Source organism: Nicotiana tomentosiformis, chromosome 6 (assembly GCF_000390325.3).
Source record: "Nicotiana tomentosiformis chromosome 6, ASM39032v3, whole genome shotgun sequence".
Classification (NCBI taxonomy): domain Eukaryota; kingdom Viridiplantae; phylum Streptophyta; class Magnoliopsida; order Solanales; family Solanaceae; genus Nicotiana; species Nicotiana tomentosiformis.
Window position 1 is genome coordinate 64556549 of NC_090817.1, and position 5871 is coordinate 64562419.

The 5871-nt window shown below is 33.9% G+C and overlaps 1 non-coding gene across 1 annotated transcript; it reads right to left on the minus strand.

Moving 5' to 3' along the window:
* Positions 1-476: 476 nt before the first annotated feature.
* On the minus strand, positions 477-580 carry LOC117280329 (small nucleolar RNA R71). The gene has a single exon (XR_004510853.1). It is a non-coding gene; the product is annotated as a small nucleolar RNA R71 (small nucleolar RNA).
* Positions 581-5871: the final 5291 nt, after the last annotated feature.

Below are 5871 nucleotides of genomic sequence, written 5' to 3' on the forward strand. Positions count from 1 at the left end.
GAAGAGAACAAGCTGCACGGGATGCTGAGGAAGCAACTATTAGAGATGCGCAGAACATCTATGAAGAAGAGAGGAGTCTCAGACTTAATCAACATCAACCCTTGCCTTGGAGACCACTTGGCGAATATACTAGACCGGTCTACAATCAAGGATTATCCAGTGTTCGACCACCTCCAATTGCAGCTAATAATTTCAAGTTGAAGCAAGGGTTGCTCCAAACCCTTCAAAATTATTGTGTCTTCAGAGGGAAGATGAACGAAGATCCAAACAACTATCTAATGGACTTCGAGGAGATTATGAACACCTTTCAATATAATGATGTGTCACAAGATGCAATTTACTTAAGAGCATTCCCCTTCACACTTAAAGATGATGTAAAGTAGCGGCTTCGAAGCTTACCTAATGGATCGATTCAAACATGGGATGAGATGACCAGAATTCTTTTTGATAAATATTTCTCATCAACTAAGACGGGCAAGTTTAGAAGAGAAATCCATAACTTCTGCTAGAAAGATACTGAGAATGTGTTTGAAGCTTGGGAGAGGTTTAAGGAAATAGTCAGAAAGTGTCAACATAACGGAGTTGAACTATGGATATAACTCCAGTACGTTTGGGATGGATTGACACCGGCCTCACATAGAACATTGAGCAATACAGTTGGAGGCCTTTTGATGAAGAAGACTCCAGAGGACATAGTCACAATTCTTGATGATTTGTCTGAAGATGCTAATCAATTGCCCTCTGAGAGTACAGAAAGAAGGAGATCGACAGGTGTTCACCAGGTTGATGCTAACACATCTGTGCAGGTACAACTTGATGCTATTGCTAGAGAAATACGGACGCTGGCCTTAGCTACAATATAAAGTGAGCCTCATGTAGCTTGTGATATATGTGGAAGAGGACATCTTACTCATGAGTGTCAAGCCTCAACTGAGGAAGTGAGTGATGTGGGGAATTATAATGCAATGGGTCAAAGGCACCCCGGTTTTTCATGGAGTACACCTGGAGGTACTGCAAATGCGCGACAACAAAAATAACTCTAGACCTCAGGGACAAGGAAGGCTATAATCTAGTATTTTAGTCACTTATTGCACTCTAATTCACTGCACTTTATTCATGTTTGCGCTTTAATTGATGGTGTTTTGTACTTATTATGTATTTTATGCCTGGTAGGAGTGATTCCGAGCTATGTAGATGTTACAGAATGAATTCAAGCAATTTGAAGCTTTGAAGTCTGAGTAAAAGCCCAAGGGATTAAGCCGGGATTGCGTTCGGGGGTCGAAAACCACATCTGGATATCAAAAAGTGAAGAAAATTCCGTACTCTGAGAAATCCCCACTACCGCGGTGCATGGGGCGCCACGCGTGTACAATTTCCTGCTACCTATCAGAAACAACTCGCTGGATTTTTCCACTAATGCCCGCATGGCGTGTCACCCCATGCGGCACACCTGTGTAATTTTTACAGAGTAATTTTCCTAATTCGGCTAAGAGAATGTGATTTCGTCTGGGCCCGACCCTACTTAGTATAAATACATAAAAAACCGTTATTTTTTAGACTTTGGACATATTGAAGACTTAAGGAGGCTAAGGAGGAGTTGGAGAAGCAAAAGCACAAAGAGTTTATCATTTAATCCTCACTCAAGACCAGAGTTTGGATCGTTTTATGTTTTTCTTTACTCTAAACATATTTGTGATGAATTGCTCCATATCTATGGAGTAGTTCTCTTTAGGGTTTGATGGATTTGGTGTATTGATATTTGTTTGTGGATTATAACTCTAGTTTTATGTATTGAAGTATTTTTGGATGATTTAATTGTTTCATCTATATTCACTAGTTCATGTAATCGAGAAAGGCATAACTTGTGATATCTTTGCATTATATTATTGGTTGAGTTCATTAATTCTTTTTAATAATCAAAAGAGGCTAGTTGAATCATTGATTAAACCTAGTTAGTAGGATAATCGAGAGAGGTTATCCTAAAGACCAATCCATTATGCATTCTTGCATAGCTTCACGTGCTTACATTGGTTCATCTTGTGAGGTTAAAACTTAATCGAGAGAGGAGTTTTTGCTGAACATTTGAACTAATAATTGAGCGAATTCGAGAGACTCATTTGAACATTAGGAGTGAATTATCTAGAGTTAGATCCCAAATAATTATCTTGCACCTATCCTATCAAAACCCAATTTACTCCCACTGATAACTTCCTTGCTTACCTTTGTTGCGATAGTCATTAATTAGTCAATAACTTTAGATTCTTAGTTAATTTTAATTATTAATCATATAAATCTCAATTGTTGATTCTCATGGATAGCAATCAAGCTAGAAACTAAGAAAATATTATTTAACTCCAATCCCTGTGGATACGATATTATACTATACTATACTATCTTTGACTAGCGAGCATAATTTAAGTGATATTTTCCGCTCGTCACGTACTCCATTGTAAGTGGCAACTTAACATGACATTGTGGAGAACAACTATAGCGTACTGAGTTCACCCCCACCCCAACCTCACCCCCACCCCAATATAATGAAACCCTAATTTTTTGCTCTTCGGATATTATGACAAAATACAAAATAAATTAAGCAAACAAATATTTCGGAAGACCTGAAGGATCTTGAATGGATTTTTATCAAAATTCTGAAACTCCTTAAATAAGCAAAAAAAATCAGTTTGGGGTACAATAATTGAAGGTATAGCGCATGCATAAGAGGTGCTATATATGTAGCGCGTATTATGCATGCACTATACCTTCAATTATTGGTGGGTCAGCAAAGTTCAGATGACTTATTGGTGGGTCAGTAAAGTTCAAATTTAGCGCATGTAACACATGCGCTATACCTTAACGGATAAACGTGCCGTTAAGGTATAGCGCGATAAAGAAATGTGTTATATATAAAATGGTTCTCGGTCGTTCTTTTCACCTATTTTTATCCTTTGACTCCAGAAGGGCAACACTTTGGTTCCGGACTCTCATAATCTCCTTGTACGTTCAGTAATTACATGGTGGTTCCATTGAATGTGTCTTTATATGCAGTCACACAGAGTAGGTGATATTTGACGCTTTGTCCTTTGACGTCTTCCCCTAATGTTCGCGGTTTTAATCATTTCAATGGGTTAAACTAAATTGAGGAAACATAACTCAAGATTCATATTCATATGGGTTAAGTAAAAAAAAAATAAAAAAGAGTTTGGCTTATATACACTATATGTTTAGTGTTAATTTTATAAGTCAAGCCATCTTTGACCTCACGTACTCAAATCGCTGCTCTTCCAGACTTCAACATGTTTAGTTGTGCAAACCGTCTAAAGTAAAAAAATTAGTTTTCATAGTAGCACTTTTGGTCCTTCAATTATTGGTAAATTCTGATTTTGTTCCTTGTGATATATGAATCACCACATTTAATATCCAGTTAATTAAAATGCGCTTTTTTGTCCCTTTACATAGGGAAATGTACTATTTGGACTATTTTTAGAACTAGTAGATTTGTGAATATTCACAATAAACTGGATCAAAAGTGCACATTTTGATTAATTTAAGGTTAAATGTGCTTAGTATGATATCGCAAGGACTAGAATCAGAATTTACCAATAATGGAGGGACCAAAACTGCTATTAACCCTTATTTAAATAATTATAGTTTTAACAACATTTTGGTATCTTTTTTCGCATGAAAATGCCGATGGAAGTACAGTATCACTTGTGGCTGGCTAAAACTTATTAGTAACATTTTGAAATTAAGTTGCACATTTATCGTATGTCAAAAGTAGGGGTGTACATGGATCGGGTTGGTTTGTTTTTTATCAAAATCAAACCAAACCAATTATATCGGTTTGAATTGGTTCGGTTTTGTCGGGTTTTTTGTTACTTAAATATTATTTTAATTTTACTTTGTCAAATTTTTGATAAGTAAATATATGTTTAGTAAAAATATAAAAAATTGATAAATATATGATCTATTAAAATATTCTTATGGGAGAATTTTTTTAGTAATACATAATAGTTATTTTTTAGTCGTCTGATAATAATTTTTCGTTGATGTACACTTTCAAGGTGAACCGAATTTAGTAATTAAACATAAAAATCAATATGATACCTAAATAATAACAATCACTTTACATTCGAAAAAGATATAAGAATTTAATAGATCTTAACATATGATATGAATACAGAAGAACAAAGAAATTGACGCATTTCATTAACGCTTGATGAGAAAGTGATCATACAACCCATTATTTAATGTTAATAAATATGGAGCACTTCATATACTATTAAATATTATATCCCGCAAGATAATCCCAAATATTTCTAGACATTTTTTTAAAGAAAATTCTATATAAAATCTTAAAAGTATATATAAAAATTATATATTTATATGTCGGTTTGGTTCGGGGTTTTTTACTCAATACCAAACCAAATCAAACCAAACTTAGTCGGGTTTTTTAATCGATTTTGGTTTTACTTTTCGATTTGATGCGGTTTTTCGGTTTGGTTTGTATACCCTAGTCAAAAGTTTGTTACATATTTATCATATTCTAAATTAAGTTGCACATTTATCTTACTTTCTTTAGCATGAAGTGAAGTACTAAAGAAACAGAGATTTTCCAGATCTTAGTGAATCTCTTTAGTTAACGCTGGTTTGTTTAACTTTTATCAAGTTCAGCGCGTATTTCAGAACATTTGAGAATTAAAGGTATTAAATTGGAGTCAAATTCCACATGTTTATTAGCTTTGCTCTAAACGCAACTTGTTACTTAGATCTTGGTCCTCCGAAATAGAATCAGATTTTTATTTTGTAAATAGCATAATAGAGTTTATACTTCTTTAGAACCTTCACCGTATCTTAAGAATATATAAACCCCACGGGCCACGACCATTAATTATTTGGTCGAAATTATATAAAAATAAAGATTCTAGTGAAGAGTTGTTAGAGCAATCAAGTACGAAATAACAAAGACGATTACAAAAATTTCTACTACAGAACTTGCTTCCAAACTACTTTTTTGTCCAATTCATTAGCACATATCGTTCATATTTTTTCACTTTTAAATAATAATCTTGTCAGCACATGCATAAAAAGTTTCTAATCGTATGCCGCTCGATCTTAATTAGTCAGATGCCTCTCTTTATAAGAAAACTCCCACCCTTCCCCACTGGTTTATTTCATTTTAATGCCTTTTCTTTTTTGCAGGGGTCAAAAAGATAAAGAGAACAAGGAAAAGACATTTTATTCTGCTAACGTCTGGTGTACACTCATGATATATCCATTGATTAAGTAGTGCGGTATCTATTCTGGAACTTAATTTATCTCATAATAGATTTACTTTATTTAGTGGGTTGCAGAACAAAACTTGTATATATAACCCATTTCCCCCTACGCCAGAACGTGTTGCAATCCCAAGCTTAAGCTTTTGGTTTTGGAGATGAAAATAAAGAAAAGTTCTTGCCAAGATAGTATAAGTCGGTGATTACTTTGAGACTTAAGACATAATTGATTAATAAGTTCACAACTATTGCCAAGGGAGAAAATCAGAAAAATCAACCCAAGATAATATAAAGCAGATATACACAAGCCACAAGGTGGTCTAAAACTTAAATTCCAAAAGCCGTCCTCAAACACTTATTTTAAAGCTTTTAGTTTATGCGCTATTGAACTTTTCAAGATAAATTTTAAAAATGATTATATAAGTTATAATTATGACTTTTTTCATCAACGTCATATAATTATATTTTTTAACACAAAAATCACCGGTCTTTATCTACTCACACAAAAGTCACAATAGCTCAAAAATCAAACTTTCCGATGCAATATATTTTTACTCCATATTATTATTTTAAATCTAATAAATATTGACCCAATGGA